The 11922-nt window shown below is 40.2% G+C and overlaps 2 long non-coding RNA genes across 3 annotated transcripts; one reads left to right on the forward strand and one right to left on the reverse strand.

The window, feature by feature from the left end:
• Nucleotides 1–1122: 1122 nt before the first annotated feature.
• Nucleotides 1123–11720, forward strand: LOC117007619. Of its 2 annotated transcripts, none has more exons than XR_004420179.2 (2): nucleotides 1123–8297; nucleotides 10403–11720. It is a non-coding gene; the product is annotated as an uncharacterized LOC117007619 (long non-coding RNA). The 2 variants fall into 2 exon arrangements; XR_004420180.2 differs by lacking the exon at nucleotides 1123–8297 and adding an exon at nucleotides 9833–9914.
• On the reverse strand, nucleotides 6813–8677 carry LOC117007620. Its single transcript, XR_004420181.1, has 2 exons — nucleotides 8603–8677; nucleotides 6813–8569 (listed from the first exon to the last, which is right to left on the reverse strand). It is a non-coding gene; the product is annotated as an uncharacterized LOC117007620 (long non-coding RNA).
• Nucleotides 11721–11922: the final 202 nt, after the last annotated feature.

Here is an 11922-nt window from a genome sequence, read left to right on the forward strand (position 1 = left end):
ACAGGAGAATCCCTCTGAAGAAATGTTTTAACAACTTGGAGGTTACCAGAAGCTCTGAAAGACAGTTCAGAATATATTTTCTGATGTCCAGAAATCTGCAAGTGTCAATTTTGTATTTTAACTCCTTCCTTTTACCTGACTATCAGGGAAGCGTGATTGAGGCTGACCTGACATGTCATGATGTCGACTTGCTAGGTGGGGTTCGCAGGGGACATTAACCTTGGAGTTATGGTAAGAAACCTTTCTTTCTCATTTCCTTCAGTAAGGTGAAAGGGTTGGTGTGGGAGGAGGGGGGATATGAGCTCCACAGACCTGAGCACTGGAGTAGTTTTCAAAATCTGCCATTTTACCATGGAGAGATTGCAAGTGTGGAAGGTAAAGGTTGAGGTTAAATTTGTCCAAGAGAGGCGTGGCACAGGTTCTTGAAATTAATTTGAAAATAAAGATGGCTTGCACTTCAGAAGAAGGGTGGATGCTCTTTTAGGGGTGCTGGAAGCATAAAACATTTTGAACATTTAAATTTTTCCTCTCTAATTAAATCCAGGTATGGGTTGGATTTCTTTCCCCAACCGTGGAAAAGCAAAGAATTTGCAGCACACTTCTTCAAAGCTTAAGAATGCTGTTAAGAAATGTGTCCAAGTAGATCTCTGGAAAATAATAAAATTTTGCCTTGGAAATAACAAAACTGGCATATCATGAGTTTGAATCATTTCCATATTGAACATGATAATGCTTAGAAGGCACTAATTGAGAGAGAATGGCTTTTGTACCAAGGGACAGCTGTAGTTGATCCCATTATAAAATCCCACTGGATTTTAATAATCATCTCATTTTGTGGAGGGCATATGTTGATTCTAAACAAATAGCAAAAGCTGAAGAACAGGTTTGCAAATCAAATACTTGGACATGTTGAATTCTTCATGGCACCTGCTCATCTTGCACCTTTCCTCAGCCAGCAGACTTGTCTTTTCCTGCTTGTTCATGCAGTACTTGGAAAGGAGCAGAGAAGTTGGAAAAGCTTACTAGGCTAGAGGAGCATTCCAGGTGCACTCATTGTTTACCGTGGGACTGAATAGCATGCCAGTTCTGACACCAACTGCAGAAGAAATGTGCCTGGTGAGTAAAGGTATTTTGTAAGGATTTTTCAGAAATGAAGTATTTGTTTAATTCCAGATAAACTTCACTCAGCATACTGCGACTTGAGAACAGTTATGATCACACAAAGTCATCAATGTTGTTTCACTTGAAAGATCATCAACAGAAAAAAGAGGATCTCTTAATTCTGGATTTTCCAGTCTGCATGTCCCATAAAGCTGCTGATAGTGAGTGTAGTAGGATGTGTTGCACATGCTCAGGTGGCCTGTCTCTGGGAAAGGAAGCAGATGGCAAGGTCCTTACAGGAGAAAAAGCCACTGAATGGATTGCTTTTTGCACATGAGGAATTTGGAGATAGCTGGAAATAATGGGAATGGGACATGCTCCTTCATAAAACATCAGTCTCTTATCACTGAGCTTAAACACAATGTCAGTATATATTTATGTGATTGTAAGCAACTAAATTGCATTAAATGCAAAAAAAAAAGAAGGGGGAAAAAAGAATGAAAAGCAGACCAAATTCCAGTTCTGCCCTTGCTTCAGACACAAGCTTCACTTTTTTTCCTTCCTAAGCACCAGTGAGCATACAGTCTTCTCATTGGATTTTCCTGCTGAACTTCCTGCAGAGTTTGTGTAAGTGTAGGATACACAGATTTTTCTCTTTCTTGTTTTTAAATCTTCACAGCAGCCTGTGAGAGGTGATCGTGTTTCTGTTTTAATTTCAAGGAATGAGCATCCATTGCATCAGCACCTGTTCACATGACATTACTCTTTCTGACATACCTTGAGACATTTCAGATTTGGTGTGCAGAAGGTGCATACCCAGCTGGAATTTCAGAGGAGATGTGGTGTAAGCATTAATTTCATTATAGGAAAGGAATCTAATTTTGGAGAGCATTCAGCTGTCTTAGCAATGGATGCTTCTTCCTGAAGTTCCCTGCTGTGCTGCTTTAACTGCTGCAGAAAAAGGGAAGCTGCATGGGCTAAAAGTCCTGTCATTAAAAATAGTTGCAGTTCTTAATAAAAGACCAAAACCAAGCAAACAACCTTTACAAAAAAAATCCAAAGTCCCAAGCAAGGAAAGACACCATGGCTGTGCCCACAGCACCCTGCAGACTGGGCACCTTTTCCTTCTCTGCCTGGGAAGGACAGAGGAGTTGCAGTAGTGTCCTGCAGGTAGGTGATAGCTGGTCAGGTTTGGGAAACACCCCACTAATGCAGCAGTTCAGGAACAGCTGGTTCATTTTTCAGTAAACATGAGTTATTGGCAGGAATGGCTCTAGTCTGACATCAGGTCTGGGGGCTTTCACCAAAGTGTGCTGCTCCAGGAAGAGGAAAAGAACTGTGAATTCTTTTTGCTTTCTGTTTTTGCTGGTATGGCCACTTTTCAGGTATTTTATAAATCTGTTCATGCTGCAGTTGGTGTTGTCTTCCCACCTTGGAAGTGTCCTTGATGCAGTATCAGGAAGGTTAGAGTTGAAAAGGGCTGTGGTGAGGTGTTCATGGAAATCTGCTGGGATTCCAGAGATCTTGTGCAGTGTTAAAAATGAAGCCAGGAGAGTATTAGCACACTAGCATTCTGCAAGTGAAGTTCAACTGGGTCAAACACTGGAGGAGTGTAGATCATAAGAGGGTCCTTTAATAGCCAGATAGCTGAGCAGTAAGCTCATAAATAAGGACAGTCCTGCTTATCCCATTGTGCTTACTCCAGAAAGCTGAGCAGCCACCTTTATACTGTTTCCAAACAGTTCTGGATTAAATTAAAAATTTTTGGTGGACACAGCTTTAAAGATGACTCTTAACCATGACCATTTCTGTCAAATTTGTTTTTCTACCCTACTGATTTTCTTTCAGGTATTATTTAGGGATTCACTACAAAAACCCTATTAATGAATACCTAGTCAGTCTTTATGCCATCCATGTTTTGGATTTCTGTAACTTTGATTTTCCAAATTGCTGTACATCTGCAGTATGCCAATACATTGCATTACATCTAATAAACATTCTGTAGGCTTTTCATAGAGCACTGCTGAGCTGAACACATAGGTCAGAGGCAAAATTCAGTTTCAGGTTGAAGAGTGAGTCTGTAGCAGTTCTGCTGAACTTGCCAGCAGGATTTCTCAGCTGCTTCTCATTCAGAATTTGTGTCAGCATTTCTAGATGATAGATGCTGCAGAGAAATGTAGTCATGCACTTAGGAGCTAATTTGCTCATAAAATAATTTTATGCAAAAAACCATTCATCATTCATCATGTTTGTGAAGCATTAAAACATATCTTTTCTTTAATGTTCTGGTAAACATTAAATCTCTATGTTTCTTTCATGGCAGTTCATAGAAAATAAATGTGCTTTTTTCCCCTCTGCTTTTTGCTTGACTGATTCTTGGTTGTAAAGTTTTAGCCTTTTCTCTCATGTCAAATAGATGTTTTCATCTACATGCCTTAGGAGTGCAGTGTAGCATGTAAAATCTAAAGGTCACAAATTAAATCTATTTCACTGGGCCAAAGTGGGGTCTGTGGAGTGAAGGCTGCACCTTCCCCAGTGTGGGAGGCTGTGTGGCCAGAGAAGTATCACCATCAATGTAGGTCATCTTTTTTCTTTCCTTGGAAATAGCTTGAAAAATCCTTTTAGCAGCTAGGCTGAGGGTTAAAATAGAAGCAGCTGAAGAACATCAAATGTGTGGCTGTATCAGTAGAAGTTGCTGAAATGAGATACAGATGTGCAAGTATTTGTGTAGCTCTGTGATTTTTCTGGTATGAGATGTGGGCACTGTGGGATGGGCAGAGTGTTTGTTTATACATATGGAAGAAAATTAATGTGGTTGTTCAGCTCTTAATTGCTGTGATTAGCTCCACCCCTTCTTTGACTGAAGAATAAGTAATAATGGAAATTTGCATTGCAGGAATACATGAAAAGCAATGCTCTTCTGTTATAGCAAAGTCTAGACTCTAGCATAAAAATGTAGAGTCCAATTTTGCAGTGGGAATAATCATCCTTCTTCTCAGAAACAGCACTTGGAATGTTTATTCCTTTAACTTCAGTAATTTCCACTTGTTTGAATTTTTTGTACTGATTCTGTGTTTTCTGTTCTCTAATTATACAAAGGCCATATATTTGAGTTCTGGGCATTCAGGTGTGATATCCTGACTTTCCATGAAGATTATTTCTGCAAGGTAGAGTTTTTTGGCATTCTGAAGAAAATTGCTTAATTTTTTGGTAAACTTGTCTTGTTTGAACTGTCAAGTGCAACTGAAAGCATGTGTCTGCAGATGTGATCTCCTGAGCAGTTCCTACTGAGATGAGCTATTTTCAGTGCTGTTTTTATGTCAGCAAAGAGTGGAAGTGAATTAGCTCAGAAAGTTTTCTACTCTACACTTCTACAGAATGACTGACCTTAGGAAAAAGAGGGGGCATCAGACATTTAGAATAGTTGTACATTAGACCAGTACAGGCAGTCTTCACTAATGGACTTTATTTTCCCTTCTGAAGCTCTCTTAGGAGTTTGTCTCAGAGATCTGTAATTTGTTTGAGCTGGCTGGAACAAATATTTTATATTTAAGTGCACACAGGTCCTTGCAAACAGACTTCATTAATTTCTCACACTAACACTCTGGTTTCTGGTTTGGCTGCAGTGCAGGTTTTTTTAGGGTTGATAATGAGAGCCAGGGAAGAGCCAGGATATGGCTTTTTGTGCACTCCAGGAAGATGGCTGTAGGAGAGTGAATCATACAAAAGGATTGAGTGGGGTGGATCCCATCATTTACCTCATGACTTTCCAAATGGGAAACACTTCTGCTAGTCTGATTTTACTGGGAGAGTGTTGGTTACATCTCCTTGATAGTACATGTGACCACATTTCCATGCTAGGCTGGCAGCCATTCCCTGCCAGAATGAGCAGCTACATTAAAGGAACCATAAAGAAGTTTCCAGGAGTTGGGCAGGAAGGCTGAGTTAAATAGGTGAAATGATTTCAGGTGTTCAGCTTAAGATGTAGGCACGTGGTGATGGAACATTCCCCAGCTGAGGACAAGTGCTGGCAAGCTATTTGTAGGTTTTCATTTCAGTTAAAAAATAAAATCATCTGGTGAGAATAGGCAAATACAAGGCTAGGAGAAATGAGTGATGTATGTGAGATGCAGACAGTGGCTGCTGTAAACAGGGAATAAAGAAGTGGCACAGATCTGTGTGGGTGAGCTGGGGAATTCCACCCAAAGACTGCAGAGATGGGTGGGATTACAGGATCTTGTTCTAAGTGTGCTGTGGAGTTGTCTGGCAGGCAGCACTGCTGTTTGACTTCAGTCTCCTGTAATATCTCTGAAGAGCACATGTGGGCTGTGCTGCTGGAGTGCTTTCCTGAAAGTGTGCCCACCACACACCAGTGGACTCCACTTCTGAGATGTGCATGTCAGGCAAGTAAAGTCATCTCAGGTTTTTGAAGTGAAGTGTATGGGAAGTCTAAAACCCTGAACTGAAGTAAAAGTTTCCAAAGGAATTTTGCATTGGCAGTTAAAGGAACACTTGCAGTAATATCTAAATTGCATTAAAAGTAAGCTGATGTAGTCTGATGTAGTCTCAGTCTTCTGTGTTATGGCTTATTTTTTTCTAAATATGATGGCTGGGTACAAAGCAGCAATAGTATTTAGGTGGGGAGAAGAAAGCTGGTAAAGTTGCAGGGGTTTTTTTAAGAAAGTTTTTTTTAAGAATTTTTTTTTTTTTAATGTATCTTTCCATTTTCATCTCTTCCTCTCAGCTCAGTTAGTCCCACTAGGAGTGCATCCCTTTGGACAGAGGATACAGGAGAAAACTGCTTTACAAGTGCATGGTGAAAAGCATGGCAGCAATGAAGCAGCTTTTCTCTAGCATGAAACCCAAATCCAAAGTAGTGACTTGCTTGTAGGCTGGGTAACCAGGAGAGGAGTAGGAAGTACTAACACTAAATATCTGTGCTGTCTTCTGTGGCTGTTTCAGTTTGAGCTTCTACAAGCTTGAAATACAAAGAAGTTCTGTGTTTTACATCCTTCTAACCATTGTGTATTTCTTACAAAGCCTCTAGTAGTAAATTAATTAATGCAGGACAGACCATGAGGATATTTGGTGTAACTTTTTTTTCTATTTAAAAATACATGTTTTGCAGATACTGAGCTGGATCTGGCCACAGAGACTCTGAATTTTGCTCTTGATGTAACAGAAACATGGGGTACATAATTCAGATTGATTCCCTCTTGTCAGGTACTGTGTTGGTAGGTGAAAATTAGATAATGATGCCTGAATTGATTAATCCCCTGGGCATGGAGGAACTGCAGGGTATAAATGTGTGAGAAGACTTCCAGGAGGAAGTGTGGGCTTGGCAGAGCCAGGTGGGTCTCAAGGAAAGACAGACTCATTTTTGATGCACAGAGCCTCTGCTTGTGTTAGCAAAAAATTCTTCTCTGTTCCAAACTGAGACCACAAAACCTTCAGTGAGAAAAAACCCACAATCAGACTTTAATACCAAGAGCATGAGAATGATTGTAGTTACTTACAGAGATAAGATTGCTTGATGAAAATTGAGATGTAAGTTTGATTAGATGTTCATTTCCTTGTTAGACTCATGGTTCAGTCCTGTCATTAAAGCACTTCAGCCAGTGCAGGTGTCTTCTGCTGCCTGTAAGATGCTGGTGGCAGAATGAAGGGAGAAGCACAAATCTGTGGCTGTGCAAATGCACACTTTTTTCCCCCCTTTATTAGTTGTCTAAATAAGCTATTTTTGAAACTGTAGTTATTAACAGCAATCAGAAATCAAGCTCTGAAGAAGTTAAAACTCATTTTTTTTATCTTCAGTGCACAAATGCCTGGACCCCTTTATCTATTAATAATGTTTTAGCTTCCATTCTCATCTCATCTCACAATCCCTGAAGAGCATCCATGATGCTGTATGAATTGAGTTGGTAAGTAACCCCTCCTTGTACCTGTGGAGAAGTTTGATTTCTGGCTTTCCTGAAAGGACTTCAGGAGTTCATTGATGCCATCTGGTATTAACAGCCTTTGCACACACACTGGGTACTAAAGCTTTGCTACATTATCAAGTCAGCTGGAGCCTGGATATGCTTTTAAATTTACAAAAATCTAGCAAAATTCCTATTCCCTGTATGAAAATTCCTATTTCCCTGGCCTGTGGCAGTGCTGGGGTTGTAGCCTGGAGGGCAATGCTGCTCTTCCCTGCCTGGCTGATGCAGGATGTCTGGCAGAACAGGAAACAAGATACTAGAGCACAAATATCAATCTCATCCTGGATTCTTGGGCTGGGTACCATGCTCTTCAACTTGTTAAATAATACCTGGAATAATCAACATAGGCTCCACTACTTAAATCAAGTTTATTTTATCCCAGTGGTTTTTGAATTGAAACTGCTCAGGCAAAACTTGTTTTTGATGTATTTATAATTGCTTCTTACAGTGTTGCATACAAATTTCAGCTGACTCTGGACTGAAGGAATTTGGGCATACCAGTAGGTGGCTTCTCAGGGCTCCATTAAAAAAAAAAAAAAAGAAAAAAGAAGAAGAAATAAAGGACAAATAGTGAAATTGGACAGAAGATTATATGGCTCCCTAGTTTCTTTGCCCTATTTATTGTTACATTTTTAAAATATGTTTCCTTTTCTAGGTGTTTTCTACATTTGCTGGATTTAGGCTTTGTCCTTCTCAATCTCTTAAGGTTCATCATGCACCAGTAGTCAGAAGGGTCATATTTACCTCACAGTTTAGAACTGATTCTCCTTGCAAACATTTAAGAAGGGAAAAAAAAAGAAACTAGTATTTCACATCTTCCTGGTTTTCTATATTTTAAATTGAAGTGATTAGGGAACTGGGTTTTAATGAGCTTTTACTAGAGGTGAGATAGAGAAGGATTTGTGTAACTGCTCATTTTATTTGTCTGAAATAATTTTTTGGTTGTCACTTGACTCAGTGCCTTCTCAGGAACCTGCTGCTTTTCAAGGCTCAGGTGGAAAATTTGTGAGACTGACACAAGAGAGGCAGAGGAGGATAAAAATCCATTGTGTTCTCAGAAGTGGAGCTCAGTGCCTCCTTTTTTCATGTGTGATTTGGGTTGGGACAAGAACTGAACCAATAGTTTTGGTGTTTTGTCCATTGATAGCTGGTGAAGAGCAGCACAGAGCTGCATGAGCTGGCTGAAGGAGGGCAGCCCCTGGGAGCTGCAGAGAGGTAAGGCATTGGTGCAGCTTTTCCTTGCTCAACCCTTGCTTTCCTTGTGCTTGACCTATTCCTGCAGCCTCTCTCTCCTTGGTCACAAAGGTGTCAGGCCCTGTACACCTTCATCCTTTCCAGTTTCTCTCAGGGAAGTTCCTGGTCTTATAAAATCCAAACAAAAAGTGTAACTTTGCCTGCAGCTTTTCAGCTTTTATGTGTTTTGCCACAGAAGTCTGTGCTTGTCTGTGTTTCCACTTTGTGTGACACTTTCCTCTTTGGGCTTGGACCTTTTCTGCTTTTCATCCTCTTTGGGCTTGGACCTTTTCTGCTTTTCATAATGGCTCCTCAAGTCTTGGTGTCTTCCAGTCTCCTACCTGGTTTATGTTTACAAGAAGTAAAATATTTTCAATCCTTTTGTTCATTTTGATGGGTTTTGTCCATCCTGACATCACTCAGAGTCCAGGGTAATGTCTGAGGTGTGGCACTAGTAGGTGATGTTTGAGGTGATTCTGTTTCATTGACTCTAAAAACCTTTCCATTCCATTGAGGTGTTGCCATGTCTGTAGTACTGCCTTCCTGGCACTCTGATTTGGAAGAGTTTCCATCTTCCAGAGCATTACCAGAGGTAACAGGAAGGACAAGATCAAGCCTTTTTGGCTTTGTGATTTTGCTGTGTTGTCTGAGCCCTTTCTGATACTAATTGCATGTCTTGTGACCCAAGAGTTTTAAGTCCAGAAATCAGCTTGGTTTGAGTGAGCTTTAGAGCTTTATATCCCATCAACCTTCATGGCTTCTTTGAGCACTTATTTGTTGGTTGCATTAATCTGAGGTGATTTTTGTCTGGGTTCTTTGATCTCTGGTCTCTGTCACGTGCTGGGTCATCATCCCAGCTTAGCTTATGCCTCTTGATCTCTTCAGGCTTCATTTATGTTTTAGAGAAATAGGATGTTGTGATCACAGTTCTTGAATCTCAAAATCTCTAGTTTCTCTGGAATAAGCTGGTTTGTATTCATGGCTTTTGGCTGTTAGTTTTAGAAAATGCTCTTGGGGGTGTGGTAGAGCACTGCCTCCTGAGGTGCCACCTTGCTGCTGACACCTTGACTTGTATCATCACTTACATTTGCACAGGCAACGTGAAATCTTGCAGCCTGCTTATTCATTATTCATGTGAGTACACCAGAGTAATTTAGGTCTTTAAATCCTTGCCTTGTCTTAAAAAAAGAGTAAGCAAACACCAGTTAATGTCACAGCTGCACAATGTTATGAATTGCCTGAGCAGATGTTAGTGAAGTGACTGTTGCATTTTATTTCATCTGCAGGATGTTCAGGTTGATCCATCTCTGAACAGTTTCTCTCTCCTCAATGGCCAGTTTGGAAAAGATGATGATCTGTTCCACAATAGCTGGGATTCCTTTTCATTCTGCATGCTTAAGAGAAGCATCTAAAAAATAGCAGGAAGAGCAGAATTAAAAAGAAGAAAGCCTTACCACTAAAGTCAAGAAACATGGATATTCATTCCTTACCATGGACCAAACCTCCAAAGTGGTATTCAAAAACTGAAGTGTAAAAAGGGCTGAAATCAGCTCTGGCAGTATGTCACATTTCCTTTAGTGAGCTGAAGCAGCAGCTCAGGTGAACATCACCTGCATTCTTGTTTCCACATCCAGTCCTAACTTTTAGCTTACAGACAATTGTATGATGCAAAGAGTTGTAGCTTATTTTGAAAAAACCCTGTAAGGATCTTTCCAAGTCTGCCTCAGTAATTTGGGATATTTGGTGGCATGTGAGATAGGTGACTTGGTTTCAGTTACCTTTGGCTTTCTAGAGAGGCAGGAGGATGGTAAAACACCTGCTCATGCTCACTGCACTTCTGTAAACAGTGTGTGTGAGAGCTGATGAACTATTTGCATATTAATATCACTACCCAGCAATCTTGAATTATTCACATTAGTGAAGAGCCTTTCCTGACACTGTGAATTCTATTTTATTCATGTTTGCTGCTTTGGTATCTGCTGAGTGTCAGCTTCCTCTTTTCCATGGGGTAGGACTGCAGGATCTGTGCTCTTTGTTTTAATAACTTTCTCCTCTTTGAAATGCCATTATTTCTGGTCTGTTTTTAGATGATGAAGGATAGACACTGTGATGGGCACTAAAGCATGGACCTGAAGTGTGCACTCTGGTGGCAGGTACTCCTATCTGGTCCAGTGGTCTGATGTGTCTGAGGAGAAGGCTTAGGTGCTGTGTGTCTCCATTTATTAATTTCAGTGTTGATTGAAATGTTTGTCTTTATTTATAGCATATCCAGCAGCTGAGTTCAACAGAGAAGGTAAGTTTAGAGCTTGGGGCTGGGGATGAAAGGGTTGAAAACCAAGCTGGATAGTTAATCTGTTTTGGTTTTTTTTTTCTGATACAATCCTTAGAGATTATGGGCAGATGTTGGATTTATGGACATCTGTCAGAATGATCAGGCAGCTTCTAAAACCATTACAAAATGGCAAGAAACAGGGCATTTATTATATATTATATGAGGAGGAGAAGAGACTAATTTGAGAATTAGATTTTTAACCATTCTTGCAGTATATATTTATCCTTTAATATACAGACACAGATGCAAATTCACCAATCTGTTCAGTGAGATATTTTTCCTATTAATTTTCCTGATTTAGTGTTAGTGTCTCATTTGTTGCTAGAAACTATTGAGCTGGTCATGTTCATTTTTCTCTGCTGAGCTCAGTGAGTTTTGCTCTCCACTCTGTGATGGGGGATTGCTGTTAGCTGTGCTTTAAAGACAAGAATTCCTCAGTTTGGTCAAATTTAGGATGTGTTTGTTCTAAAGCCTATTCAAAGCATTAGCTAATATATATCTCAGTTCTCTGATGTGGGTTATAAAGGACTTGCCTGTCAATACATCTGAATTACCTTGTTTTGACAGGTAATTAAATCTGGATCTCCTCCTTGGCTAACAAAGCAAGCAGTCTCAGATATGCTTTGCTAGGCAGAATCATGTGAAGACAGCAAGGTTTAATTTCTGTAAGGAAAAATGCATTTTAAGAACATGAAATCTAGATGACCTTAAAGGGCAACAAAGAAATAAAATTTTATTAGATACTGTATATTAATGCTCCAACTTGGATGTAGGAATTCCTGAGTAGTAATTTTGGTTTAACTGTCATTAAAGCTCTGTGCACAATCTGTACTTCTGCAGGAAATGTGAAACATCCCAGGGACTGGCTGGCTGCCTGAAGAACCCCACACCTGCCTTTCATGGCAAGTGAGCTGAGCAGTGATGTGCCCATGGCAGCAGTTCAGGTGGGTGTGTTACCTCTGTTTGCAGAATTTTCTTGTTCTCTGAATTGTACTGGAAACTGCACGTGCCTTGTACAATCTGTTTGGTCCTCTTGTAATGTCCAGTTTTCCTAATAAACATCTTTTGAAGTCTTTGCTTTGTGGCTGATTTCCAAGGGTCCAAGTTCCCATGTGTCAGGTACATCCTCCTGATGTATTCTTTGGATCATGCAGGGAGGAGAAGAGAAACTCCTAACTGCTTCCTTTGAATAAAAACCTTACTTGAAGCTGCTATGTCCACACAAGACCTTTGCCAGTAGTTTCTCTGTTTTGAGTATTTTCTTGGAGTGTCCTG

The sequence above is a fragment of the Catharus ustulatus genome, chromosome 26, assembly GCF_009819885.2.
Source record: "Catharus ustulatus isolate bCatUst1 chromosome 26, bCatUst1.pri.v2, whole genome shotgun sequence".
In the NCBI taxonomy this organism is placed as follows: Eukaryota; Metazoa; Chordata; class Aves; order Passeriformes; family Turdidae; genus Catharus; species Catharus ustulatus.